Consider the following 14,891-nt stretch of genomic DNA (forward strand, 5'->3'; position numbering starts at 1 on the left):
AAAACTTTTCTGAATTTCAAAGATTCCCATGCAAATGAATATAAAGAGCTATAAAATGATTCATCTAATTATTTTCAGTGGAAAAGTTCAGAACTTTTCTAGTTTCTGTTTCAAAACTTTCATCAATAACTGAAGCAACATGATGAATATTTTGAAATTGAGAATAAAAAATGAACTTTTATCGGTTAATATTCTGATAACAAGGAAAACATGAATAATAATAATGATAATAATAGAGTAACTTAATCATTTGAAATGATTATTATATTGACTTTGATTCTTAATATATTATCATCATCAAGAAATTCATGGTAACATTTCATGGAAAAACAAAAGAGGAAACTTTTTTTTGTTCATTCCATTGATTCAATTGTAAAACAAACAAATTGAATCATGACCACACCCTGAATAGGTATGTTCTCATCATTATCATCATGACGATGATGAACATTAATGTAATAATAATACTTATCATGATTTGTGAACTTAAACTCATGATCATGACAAAATGAGATAAAAAAAGTCAACTGAAAGTATTATACATATGAAACTCTGAAATTCATGATAATAGTAATCAGATTATCAGGGAGATGAATTATTTTACTTTTTTTGATTCACTCAGAATTTAATGGTTACCATATTTATCATTATGATGATAAGATGATGATTATTATGATCTATTGATAGACTTTAAGGTGAAACCAACAATTAATTAAACTAATGGATTGTTAGTTGAACAAGTTTATGGGAATGACCATTGGTCAAGAAGTTGGACAATTTTCAATTATGTTTATTGTCACATTTAGTATATGGATGAATATGCAAATCAATCAAATCGTTTGGATAATCAATCAATTCTGTCTTAAACATTTGCACGTTGATTTAAAACGTTGCTCTCATTTTGAAAGAGTAAAACTGACCAATTGAATCTTATGCAGATAATATTAACTGACCAGTTGAAGGTCAATTAGTTTAAATATACTGACAAATCACATGGAGAAATCATGAAAAACTGATTACAATTAGTCAACCATTGATGGAAGATTTAATCTTTTCATCCTTAATTGTCCAGTTTAACTCTGAAATGATTTAAGTTAAACACGAAACATTTTTATAATCATTGATTTTTTGATTAGTTAATTGTTTAATCTGGTAAATATACCAGCAATCAAGTCCATTTTTCATCAGATTTTTCATTCAATGTTAAATCGCAATTTCCTTTACTGATTATTGTTTCAACCTCTCTCATCACAGAATCCTGTTTTATTTGTGTTTCCCCGGTTGAGGAAATCCTCATCATCTCAGGATATCATGTTGTTTTCATCATCATCATCATCATCCATCCAGTTGATATTAGCACAAAGGTATTAGCAAATCTCTGTGTGTATAAATGGTGTGTATTAGTTATTAGGTGATACACTTTGGGAATAGATTCAGAATAACCTTAGACACAGAAAAGGGAAGCAGGAAAACAAGAAGAAACCAAAAAAAAAGTTAATCTATTTTGTGAAAAAAAGTGTAAAAAGGTTGACAGATTCACAGGTAAATATGTAATTGAAAAACTATTACATTAGAGTTAATTTGCATTTGCTAATAACAAAATTATCAAAGGTTAATCAACAATCGTATTTGGTTTTTATCAAAATAGCGAAAAAACCAATTCAGCTTTTGTATTGATCGATACAAATTATACATGAAGGTGAGTTTGATTATCTCAATCAGGTTGAAATGTAATACTTTGGACAGAAAAGGTTGATAGTTTTATCATCATGATGCAAGATACTTGATGATGATGATGATGATGATGATAGTAGATGATAGAGACTGAGAGTTTATCATCATTCACTTTCTATCTTGTTGAAACTTATCACAATTTCCAGGTATGTCCATAGAGAAAGAGATGAGAAAAACTTGTCACCTTTCTCAATCTTATTTTTCTCTTCAAGTTATTTACTGACCATCATCTTGTTGACCATCAATTGGCTTTTATCTTCATCTTCATCATCATTATCGCCTTTTTTTTATTCACTTAATATTATCATGCATCCATTCAATTCATTGATTCATGAACCAACCTCAATGTATTCAAAATATTACATTAATTATGTAACCAGATAAGCATCAATTTTACAAACTAATGTAAAACTAATTGCAACAATTATCTTCAGTACAATTGTACTACAATTAATATTAGACTTTCTGAGTTAATTATTGCCAAATTATATTGGTTAAGCACATTAATGATTAGATAATTGCAAATGTTTGCAATTTTGCAAATCTAATAACCGACATTTAGTGTTGATTAAATTGCTTTCTGACAATTGCAACACTTATCATCGTCATCATTTACAAATGATTCCTATCAAATTGATCTGTTTCATTTATCGTTATCATCAATTTTTTTTCTGATAACAATAATGTTAAATTGTTAAATTGTTGTCAAACGGATCAATCAAATTACACGTAAATTGTGACGATCAACAAAAAATTAAATATATTGATTTGTACTTTATAAACTTGATTGTAAACTTTACAATCCCTATTGAAATAATGAACATTTATAAATTGCAAATCTTAATTATCCTCGTTAAAACATAATAAAAGTAGTTAATTGTTAGAAGCTCATTAAATTATAATTGGTTTAAAGTTGCATTAGTGAAAATTGTCATTTAAAATAAAATAATAATACAATGAAACTATCAATAGATTTAATTGTTATGGTTCTAAAGAATCAACAAATTGTGATTAAATTACATAATCGGTAATTAGATAGTCATTTTTATCGGTCGACCTTTTTCATGGATATGAAAAGTTCATCTGAATTACTATTTGGAAATGTTGTTTCCATGATAATTTCTGAATTTCGTTCAGAACTTTTAAAAAAGTTTTTCGTTTTTTTTTCTCGATTTTCACATTCGAGCCCAGGAAACTTTTTCTACTAAGTAAATAGTCGTTCCAAATATCATTTGAACAATGAGAATTACTGAGGGAACGAACAAAAAGAAAAGATTCTAAAAAGTTCTGAATCCCCTCATGATTCTGATTCATTTACATGATTACAATCAACCTCGAGGCTATTTAATGTTTTCTGAGTCTACTTGAATCTGTAGCTGCTTCTTATTTGATTTCCATTGTGATTAACCATGTAAATTGTTCATTTGCTTGATTTTTTGATTAATTTATTAGTGATAATCAAATAGAGATTGACTTTTTTGTTCAACTCGACTTATTACTAAATCTCAAATTGGTTTAATTGTTTATCTACAATTAGAGTAAAGTATCGAGATAAATCAACAATGTAACAAATATAAAATTGATCAATCAGTTTTCAAATTGATGGAAAGTCAATCATTGATAATCTAATCAATTTGGCTGAGTTACTTTCATGATCAATCAGAATCTAAGTAATCATTCATGGTGTTGATTCATTTTGTTAGATTATATTGTTTGCAGAGTTAATCAGAATCGTTCAGAAAAAAATACTCTCAACAAACTGATCATGAATGTCAGAATTATCTAATAGCTAAAGGAATAGAGATAAATTTTCAAAAGTTTACTTTATTTTCCCAATAGTCAATAGGTTGTTTTTGGATCCAAATTCATGTTTCATGAAATTTCAATAAAGTTCAACCAATGAACTGAAATCATTTACCTGTACTCGTCATGCACCGATTTTTGTTCAGCGTTTATCTCTTTTGAATCAACCTTTCTGTAAAGAATCTTGAGCTTCTCACTCAATGCTGAATTCTCATAAAAACGAAGATGAACTTTCATTGAACGATGAACAAAATTAATCTACTTATTATCGATTGCATGAAGAAATTCATATCTCATTGACTAATCCAATTTCGAGAACTGGAGTTCTAACTTGATAATCTTCATTTCCAGGGCTTTTTCTTGTGTGATCTCAAGTTCACAAGGACTCAAATCAACCTTCGAACTTCGGCCACTTCGATTGATTCTATTTGTTAAATTCTCCCATCGAATATCTTGCAAAGAATTTTTGTTTATCAGTTGAAGTTAATTTTCGAAAAGAAAATCCCCCAGAACTAAACTTCCGGTCATCTGAATGGATTTTTACCGATTTGGGTCAACTGTTTAGCCTGATAATGACAGAATCGTTCAGGACGGATCTTTTGTAAGAGGGATAAAATATTAGATGAGAAATCAAAGTTTGTAGAAAAAATTTCATGTCAGAAAAATGATAACATTTCCTGTTATTTTAAATTTCTATGTACGATTATTGAATTTACTTGATTTCATGATAATCGTTGAAAGAATCAAGCCAATGAGATGAAATAGATATCGAGTAAGTTCAAGTGGAACTTTACTATTATTGTTCAGAATTTCCACCCTTATAACCATGAATACTCGAACCTCAAGTTCAGAACTTTTCTCCTTCAATTTCTATTGTTATTTACAATCAACATTCTGATTACATGTTAATTGAATGAAGATGATGCTCCCAATTATGATGTTAATTCAATTCTTTTCTGGATAACAAAAAGGGAAATAAATAATTTCTGAACAACCAGAGATTCATTGAAATCATGTTTCTGGTTCAATAGACGATTAATTCATGAAATTTTCAAAAGATTAACATCTAAATTGTACAATCAATCCAAATCTCACCTGATTAACAAAACAACAACAGTCAATTAACATTGAAATTTGATTAATCCGACATGAAACATGAAAACAAGATTAATCACTAATCCAGAAACAGATTAACCTTCATAAAGTTCATCCAACTTGACAATCTAATAAGATGATTAAATCATACAAATTGTTGATTATTAAACAAACTAATTTATTCAAAGTTAATTTTAATTACATCCAGAGGAACAACAATCAAATCTCCCAGTGTACAATAGGATAACATGGTAACTAACGGTGAGGTGGTGAAAATATTTCCACCCTGAATCCATATCTTATAACGGAATGAAACTTTTTCCGTGATTTCCATCTGTAATCAACATTAATCATATGATTAACATTTCAATCTAATCAGAAATCGGGTACAAATAAATAACTATGGATACGAAACATGATAAACAACAACAATCAACACTAATTGTGATTCAATGGGAGTAATAATTAGTTAGATCAATGAAAATCCAAACAGAAACAGCAACAACAACAACAATCGAGGCAAAAGTTTAATTATCTCATTAAGTTATGGATTATATTAAATTGTTGTTCTAATTAATTACATTCATGTAACGTAAATCGTGATCAACAATTAACTTAAGCACTACAAATGAAAATTAATAATAAATCACTACTGTAAAAAGCTGAACAACAACATTATCATTGGATATGAATAGTTAATCATTTTTATGATCAGAATTAGTTATTAAATATAATTACTTTTAATTGTAATCATTAAATGAGCAAACAATCAACTGATAACAAACAAACGGTTCAAAATCTCAATAATTAATTGAAAATGAAATTTTTATCAAATTGATTAACAGGATCAAAGGGATAATCAAATAGGCGAAAGTTACTCAGGTTAATCCATAAAGAATTAGAAATAAAAAGTTTCCTTAATCACTTGAGAGAGAGAGAGAGAGAGAGAGAGAGAGAGAGAGAGATGATCAGTATTTCTGTGTATATTTGACCATTATAACGGTTCATTAATTTATCGATGGTCATTCATGATGATGATGAAAGTGGGAGGGGAATGATGATAAAGATGAAGATAAAGGGGAAACTGAGATTAATGGAGTTTAAGATTAGACGATTTATTAAAATGGGATAAGCTCTCAATTCCAAGTCATTACTATTGTTAATTTATGATTATGTTTGTCCAGTATTATCCACCCACTGGTCATCCTTATGTCCACTTTATATCTATTCTTTTGGTATTGTTAATCATAATCACTCCCTGATCAAAATGGAGATGATGATGAAACCAGAAAAAAAAGTTCTTTTCTATTGTTTTTTCGTTCTCTACTTTCTTATCCATGATTCTTATCATTGGAAACTAATATCTTTTTATCTGATTAATCTGAGAACGGAAAAAGTTATTACTGATAATGTTATGCTTATATTGAGGTTAACCAATCAACTGACCATCGTCTTAATAATAATGATCATCAGATATGATGACCAATAAAATATTCAGCTAATGATATAATTCATTATCTAGTGTAACATATTCAATAAACTTACTGATCGGTCAGTTACTGGTCAGTTTTCTAGATGTTTCCTTTTTTTTAAAAAGTCTTTGTAGCTTTATTATTATTGATATATTATTATTGGTCAATTAACTGACCAGTTGAGAGTTGATTTGATTCAATATTTACAAGTTAACTTTTTGTTTTTCATTGTTTTCCAATTGATTTTTTGTTTAGATTTTTTTTCTGGGTTAATGGTCAGTTATCCGGTTTATTAGTGGACATAAATTGTTGGGTTAATTTTAATTCTTGTTTGTATTTTTTTTCTTAGTTTCACTTTTTCATTACAATAAGAACTGGACAATTAGAGTGGACAGTGATTACTTGTTACTTGGAGATATGAATTAGTAAAAAGTTTTCTTTGCTCGAAAGAAAAAAACTATTCTAATTAACTTTTTATGTTGGTAGACAATTTATTAATTATTCAATTTTAAAACAATTAGTATTAATAGTTAATTGAAACACTGATGTTCCAAGTTGATTTAGTTGACCCATTAGGGTCTTATTTAATGATGGTTACTTTTAATTATGATTAATTGATTGTATTAAATTTATTAATCTTATCCATTGGTTGTGATTAACTTTTTTTCTATCATAAAAATAATGTTCAGTAAAACAATGAAAATATGATGACCAAAATTTCAATTGACTATATTTTTTATTAACTAGAAAATCATTGAGTTAATCTGGTTAAAATTGCTACAATTAGTTGATCATTTGTTGGATTAGAAAATGTTAACTCTAAGACACACTAGATGGCGACTATCAATTCTTAATTGTTACCTGTTGATTCAAGTTGACAATTGTTAATTGTTTAGGTAATACTCGAGTTCCCTTCAAACTTGACATTTCTTCAATGACCTCGACCTTTTAATATGACTAATAAGTATCGTTTAAACTCGTACAAGTTCATTACCACATTCTTGCGAGTGGCTACCAACTGAACGTGAACTCAAGTCCATTCTTGGAATTAGATTGACCGAGAACATGGTAACTCCGATGGCTCCAGCTCTTTAAATATGACAAGTGTGTAGTCACCATATTCAGTTCAGATGATTCTCAAGGTCAAATATAATAGTCAAGGTCATTTTAAGGTTTAATGAATTATTTTGTTTTTCTTATTGGCTCTGAAGTGGCCTGGATACTAATAATAAACAGTGAAACCTAATAAATAGGAATCAACTATGAACGACAATCAAAAGCGGATAATTCGGATGATAAGCACCATGTTTAAAGTTCGAGATTGTGAAACTTATTGTCTGATAATATTAAATAAATGTGATATTGTCTGATGGAGTTAAAATTGAATATCTTGATGGAAATTTCAAGAATTAGGGAAAAAGCGTATGATTTAAATGCACCCAGATTTGATTTAAGTTTTCTCATTTCTTTAGGTGAATTATCATATTAATATTTTGATATTTCAACTCTGAAAACAAGTCAAAAGAAAGTTCTGGTCGACTCAATAGAAAAATTCAACCTCAGGGCTGTGAGTGATATACATGTAATTTATATGCACTTGAAAAAGTTTCACTTTATCTCTGTTACCAATTGAATTTATTAAACAATTAATTTATACTAGCACATAAAATACCCTGTAGGTGGTTCAATTATCTCCCCTGTAAAATACAATAGATTCAAGTTTTAAATTGAATTTAACCTTACAAAGTGATACATAAGCATGAAAAAAATTACTAAATTAAGAGATTAGATTAATTTAGTTAAATGAACATGAGAATTTTCTGTAAATTTTACCTGGGAAAAATATTACAATTTTTTCACTCAGAATTCAAAAGGTGATTTTCCGATAATATTAAATTTATTCAGATTGATATCAATACGGTTTGAATATGACTACAATCAAGATTTCTGTTTTTATATTCACCATGATTATCAACACGAACAATGAAACAGGAAATTCAACAAATTATATTTTATTATTAATTCGTTTCGTTCATACCAATTTTCTTTTTGACTTCAAGATTAATCATTTGTTGTCTTTCTATAAATCTGAAACTCTCAGCTATGATTCAATCATTTTCCGAGTCAAGTTTAGAATCTATGATGAAATACTTCAAGAAAATTTTCTTCAAATATATAAGTATTAATATAATATTCTGTTTCATTAGGTTATAAATTACTCGAGAAAGATTTTCGTAACTAATTCAACCTTCAGGGTGAATATTATTTGAAAGAATTTAAATAAAATGAATAAACTTTATCTCTGATAAATTGTAGTCACATTATTCATGTGAGAATAAAGTTCCAAGGTTTAATTTTAAGGCAAGTAGAGAGGAAATCATCATAATCAGTTAATTTCAAAGTAAAAAGTCAATAACGAGTTAGATATTAAGAAAATTCATCCCGATAACATCCACTTTCTGATGCCTGTCTCCATCTGCCGGTTAGCATTCGAACCTCTGAAATTCAAACACAATCGCGCCAAATTTCAAGATGAACAACTAAATCTCTCTCTCTCTCTCTCTCTCTCTCTCTCTCTCTCTCTCTTTCTTTCTTTCTTCTCGTCTCGCTGGAAACAATTAGTCTAATTAGAATCATTATCATGTTTGAATGTCAATTTTGGTTAAGATGTAAAAAAGTCTCAATTATCAACTCTAATTATCAAACTTAATTGGATCTGATAGTTGATCTTAACTTTCTTTCCAATCAATTGAACAAATTAAACAGTCAATTAATTAATTCAGTTGATCATGATAATTTACCTCGATTTTCTGGATCAATTAAGTTTACCTTTACTTTTCCATTCTCTTAAGAGATGATTAAAAATGAATTATTCTTAGTTGATTATTTATTAATTGTGAAATTTAGCTGAAAAACAAGTTAACTCTTAATGATTTACATTTTCAATTCTGATCATTAATATAATTGATAATTTAAGACTCTCAAGTCAAGGTTATTAATTAATTATGAGAAAAATGTTAACCATGTAAGTTATTATTTTGTTTGTTAATTAATGTTAATTAACCAGATTCAACTTGAAGATCATTAAAAGTTAATCATCATCAGAATTTGTTTCATGATCATAAACTTAAGCTTAATGAGAGCCTTAGGTCAGTTAATTTAGTTACATAATTAATTCAAAGAATCAGAGTAATTATTTTGAGACAGAATTTTTTTTCTTTATTCCTTCATCTTCATTGAATGTTACTCAGATTTTCATGATATTTACCATGAAAATTATTCGGAATAGATTCTGGTCTCAATGCGTTCCCTTGGTAACTTTGGTCTATCGATCAATTTTTGGATTTTTTTTCCAGTCTAAATTGCTGATTGGAAAAGATTCAATTTCCATTGGATTGTCAATCGTATCCAATTAAGTCTACAGGGTGATTTTGATTGCAATGCTACAGGGAAAATAATTCAGAAAGAGATGATAATTTGATTGAAGTTGATACATAAAAATATTAGTATGATGATTAACTTCATTGTCAATGTATCAATGGTGATTACGATTAAGATATTAACACTTTTCTATTGACAATCATTAAGATGATTGTGTTAATGACGAGACTCATAAATTTTTTGATTAACTAAACTATTGATCAAAGCTTTTTCTTTACACATCAGATGATAATCAAGCTCGTTCATCATCACCATGAATACATGAAGATGATGCTGATGATGTTATTGACCAAAAGAGTAGAGTATAAACATTGATAGAACTTTGTAAGTTCGAACTGTTTAGAACTTTTTTTCTCCATTATTTCTTACTCATTGATGATTGATGGTCAATCTCATCGAGTACATCTATTGATCTGATCTCGAACGTCTAATCAACAAATCGACAGCTCATCAGCAAAACTTTCTCAAACTTATCTTTAAGATGAATGAATAAGTAGATGGATCTACCTCATCTTCATCATCTTCATCATCATTTTTATGATAAATACTCATGAATTCATACAATGTGAGGAAAGATGATGACAAAAACTTGTAAAGGTTTGTCAATCATTTGGATCAAATTGAAAGCAAAGTGTTTATCATCTAGCTGATTGTTCAGGGTGAAGGGGAAAACCAGGATGAAGTTCATGACGATTATCAAATTTTATCCAATTAAATTGAAATAAAATTTGCGAGTTTTAATCAATTATAATCAAGGAAATTGATTGCGACTTGTAAATTGAAAGCATTTCAACTTTTCGTCAATCTTTTTAAATTTATGTCAACAAGTTTTTCTTTGCAATTTATTTTCTTACATTTCCTTTTCCTGTTTACTACTTGTTTCCGTTTTCAGTGTTTATCTCTGTTGAAAAATTGACTTGGTATCAATTTTCATCTTGTATCAATCAAAGACAAAATCAATGATTTTCTCATCATCATCATCATCATCATCATCTTATCATTTTATTTAATGAAAGAGATTCATCTCCAACTCTGGGCTTACTGATTCATCTAATGATTTTCACGATGAAATCTGATGGAAACTCTGAGTCTTTCATGAAACCATCAAAGTTAATGATTTTCTCGCTACATATATTATTATAAATCGTCCATCCATTTGAGTATCAAACTCTGGGGTCAAGGTTATTCCTGTCATTCAGATTCCATAGGTCATCATCAGCTGATGTAGATTAAATTTTGTAACATCGATCAAGTAACAAATCTTGATCATCTTTTCCTCATGAGATTGTACTGATTGGACTTGATAAGTAAAAATGTTTAGAACTTGAAACTGATCAATTTACTCTTCATCAAGCTATTTATCAACCCTGGAGCAATTTAGGTAAAAATAGCAATGATTGCATCTGATTGTTAGTTAACAATTGATGCTACATAATAATGCCAATAATTTATTAGCTTTAATCAATCTCACCCAGATTTCTCAATATTTACACCGGAGAATCTATTTTCACCCAGATTAATATGTAGTATCAGTAGTCAAAAAAGCTTCTAAACTAAATCCATGCAATAATAATAAGACAGAACATCATGTTGATTCAGAGAATCAGGGAGAAAAAAAGTTCACATGATAATAATATTGATAAGTGTTAAGGTGAGAAAAAGTTTGCACTTGGAATGGAATCAGAGATAATTGTGAAACCTTCCCTGGGGAATGAGATTCTATGGTGGTAATTGACTGATTATGAGTAATAATAAGCAAGTAACAGTTAGTTTATCATGTCTCAGGATTGGATTCAGAAGCCAGAAAATTGGAAACACCAAGAGGAAAACGATTGAGAGTAACCAAGTTGTAACCAATTGAATCAACCTAAATTTGGGTCATAAACATATGATCAATTGGTGCAAATTATATTATCAACAATCAACTGCAGCCCAAACCTTACAATTCAATTGATAACTTGCTACATCTATTATCTAATATTGAGATAATTAATTAATAACTTACTCATGTTATGATATGTGATTGATTAACTAGAATGATAATCGTGTTCTTGTAAACAACTTTTTCTTTTCCTTACAAACTAATCAACAATTTACCATGTTAATTGCTTCAAATTGCTCAATATCATAGGGATAAAAAGTGATATTTTATTTGTATTACATGTTAACTTGAGCTTTCAGGGAGGGAAAAACTGGATAAACAGTAATCAATTCAGATCAACATCTTATTCATCACCATGATGAAATTTTTTCCAACAACTCGGTATAAAAACAACATCAGAAGTTCATTAATAGAATTTCAACTTTTATCATTGAAAAAGAAGATAAAACAAACAGTTATTATTACCACCCGGTGGATATAAATTTCACAGTCCACCCTGAGTTTACTTGATACCACCTTCTGATTGTTAATAGAGGGAAAATACTACAATTGTTGATATAATTCTGAGAAATGAACTTTTCTAACATTTTGCTGAGAAAAAAACAAACGAAAAGTTTGGATCCAGTTGATTTGAATTTACATGGAATAAAAAATAAATAAATTCTAAAGGAAATGAGTCTCATTTAGATTAATTATCGGATTAAATTGTTTCAATTTCAGTTCTAATTATCATCTAACCAAAGAACATTACAAATCCCGGTGATCAAATTAGATCAATTCTCTTTAACTTTCCACCTTATTTTCTGATTCTAATATTCATTTGAATCTTTGGATAACATTCATTCAGAACTTTAATGTTCACTTACATGAATTTTTCCATAGTGATGATCAGCAAGAAAAGAAAGTCTTCCAGTCTCTTATATTATCATCATTATTATCGTTTATAATCATCATAATATTAATATTTGCTTCATTCGAGGTGAATTATTGTTCTAATATTTATTCATATGCCAAGAACTTTCTCCCATTGAGTTTACTTTCTCTCCTCATAATCATCATCATCTGATTCCCATGTAATACTGTGTGAGCTCCTGTTACTTGGCTTCTTGATATTAATAGCTTTTCACTCCCTGGTATGTTTACTCATAACAGTAATAATGATAATGATGATAAACCAGAAATGAGTAACAATCAGTAGCTAATAAAACAAAGTATTAGTTTTCGTTAATAAAACAATTAAATTGTTGATTGTAGTTTAACTTTACAAATGGAAAATCATATCCAAGGGAGATGAAAACTTTTGAACCTTATTGTTCAATTGAGGAACTAATATTTTTATCACTTGATTTTAGTATTTCATTTCTCAATCTACTAAGACAAAGAAAATGAAAATTTGTGAAAAAATTATCTCTTCAAGACTTGAAATAAGACTCGAGACAAATTCATTGATTAGATTATAAAAAGTTCTGGTCACTTGAAAGGTGAAATTGTAGCATAAAATGTATACAGGACGTTTTTTATCCACTTCGGCCATTTGACTGAATATCTCAAAAGTTAAGAGTCATATGAATGTCAAACTTGAACAGAGGACTGAACAGAATTAAAGCACTCAACTCTACGATTTTCAAGGTCATTGAGGTCCCGAAGGATTGGTTGAAAGATCATTACAAAGTATTCATGGGGAAAACATAAATGCACACGTAATACCTGTACAAGGTTTCCTTATCAACATATCAGCTATAACTCCAGTCGTTAGACAAAAATCTTTACTTAAGACACTTTACTTTAAGACTTTATAGACCAATGGCTAGAATGAGCCATAGCACTTTCAATTTTTTCTAATAGGGCATCTCTAGCTGGTCCACTTTTCCTGTCTCCCCCTCTTTTATGCGATTTGTTGATTTGAGTGGAGTGTTATTTTCGGGACATGGGGTGACATTGACACGGGAATCTCTGTGGAGTAGAGATGGCAGTGCAGTGGAAATAGCAGTGGCGTGAAAGTGAAATTATGGTTCTGTATAAATACACTTTATGCTACTTGGAATTATTGTTAATGTAAATTCACTTGTGTTGGTAAAGTTAACCAGAGAAAGACAAGAAATTTATTTAAAATGGAAAAGTAAATTCCAATTTGAGATTATCATCTGAATGATATGATTAAATATTTACATGGTGAAGATGATGAAATGAGGAGTAAACCAAATTCTTGACCATTTCAATTGAAATGTAATCTTGACCATTTTGGTGGAAAAAAAACTCAGAAAGCTAATAAAATTGATATAATTTCATTTTCCTCTCAATTCAATTCACTTAGTTTTATATCATCTAACAAGATCAGCACAATGAACAAAAAACAAGGTAAAACCACCTAACTCTTGACCACTGACCAGCATCTATTGTTACCTTTACACGAATGGATATTCAGTAAATGGTCAGAAAGACTTTGACAAAAAAATAAATTTCTTTACTCTAAAGGTGAGATCTAATTTGTTCAATGGTGAAAACAATTGGTCAACAAAAGACTTGAAGGAATTTAGAATATTAAACTAATTGAAATTCATGGAAAAAGAACTTTTTTTCTGCTGACCACAGTTCTAAATCTAAATTAGCAATTAAGGTGGACACACAAAGTTTTGGATAATTAATTTATCTCTAAATGAGAAATTTTCATGATAACTTTTAATCGATTAAATCTAATATTTAGTTTTTTTTTCATAACACGATTAATATTCAACCATTGAAATTGTCACATCGAAAGGAAGAAGAGAAAAAAGTTCTGATAGAAAAAAAAAGTTCTAATGATGAAGATAAAGTCGATGATGATAATAGCTATGAATCATCATTCAACTTCCGAAATAATTTCCTCTTCATTTCCGTTAATATTTTTACATTTAGATTCAAATGAAAAACAATTTATTTACTATTTACTCATCAGTAAGGAATCAAGAATCAGAATTGTATAAGTCAACTGAATTTATGAATAATTATCAACAAATTGTGAGTAAATTACAATTACAACTTATAGATTTGCTATTAGTTTATCAACAAAGGATTAGTTATAATCGCTAATCCGATAATTGTAATCATCTTAATCTTCAATTTGATAACTTAATCCTATTCGATGACAGTTCAATATATTATAAGTCTCAATGAGTATGAGTGTTGACCGGTTGATTTGGAAATTCAAATGAATTATTATCAATGAAAATCAAATGGAAACTGAATTTGATTCAGTTGACTTTAAGTTCATTGATTCTTTCCACCGGTGGAGCTTTTTTATTGCTCTTTATTTTTGCTATTCCTCTTAACCTGTCAGAATGTTTTCTTTGGATAATTTTAAAAATTCTCAGAATGAGAAAATATCTTGAGAATTCTCAATTCTATTCAGTTATTTTATCTCTTTTTATCTCTATCTTTTTTCTGTTATTTATTCTTTTAGTAGATGAAAAAATTATTTTATTTTC

General features: G+C 28.7%; 1 protein-coding gene across 6 annotated transcripts in view; it reads right to left on the reverse strand.

Moving 5' to 3' along the window:
- Positions 1–14,891, reverse strand: part of LOC128386803 (uncharacterized) — a 61,688-nt gene that overhangs the window by 23,287 nt on the left and 23,510 nt on the right. The window lies entirely within an intron of this gene.

This window comes from Panonychus citri, unplaced genomic scaffold (genome assembly GCF_014898815.1).
Source record: "Panonychus citri isolate SS breed McGregor unplaced genomic scaffold, ASM1489881v1 Contig00077, whole genome shotgun sequence".
Classification (NCBI taxonomy): Eukaryota; Metazoa; Arthropoda; class Arachnida; order Trombidiformes; family Tetranychidae; genus Panonychus; species Panonychus citri.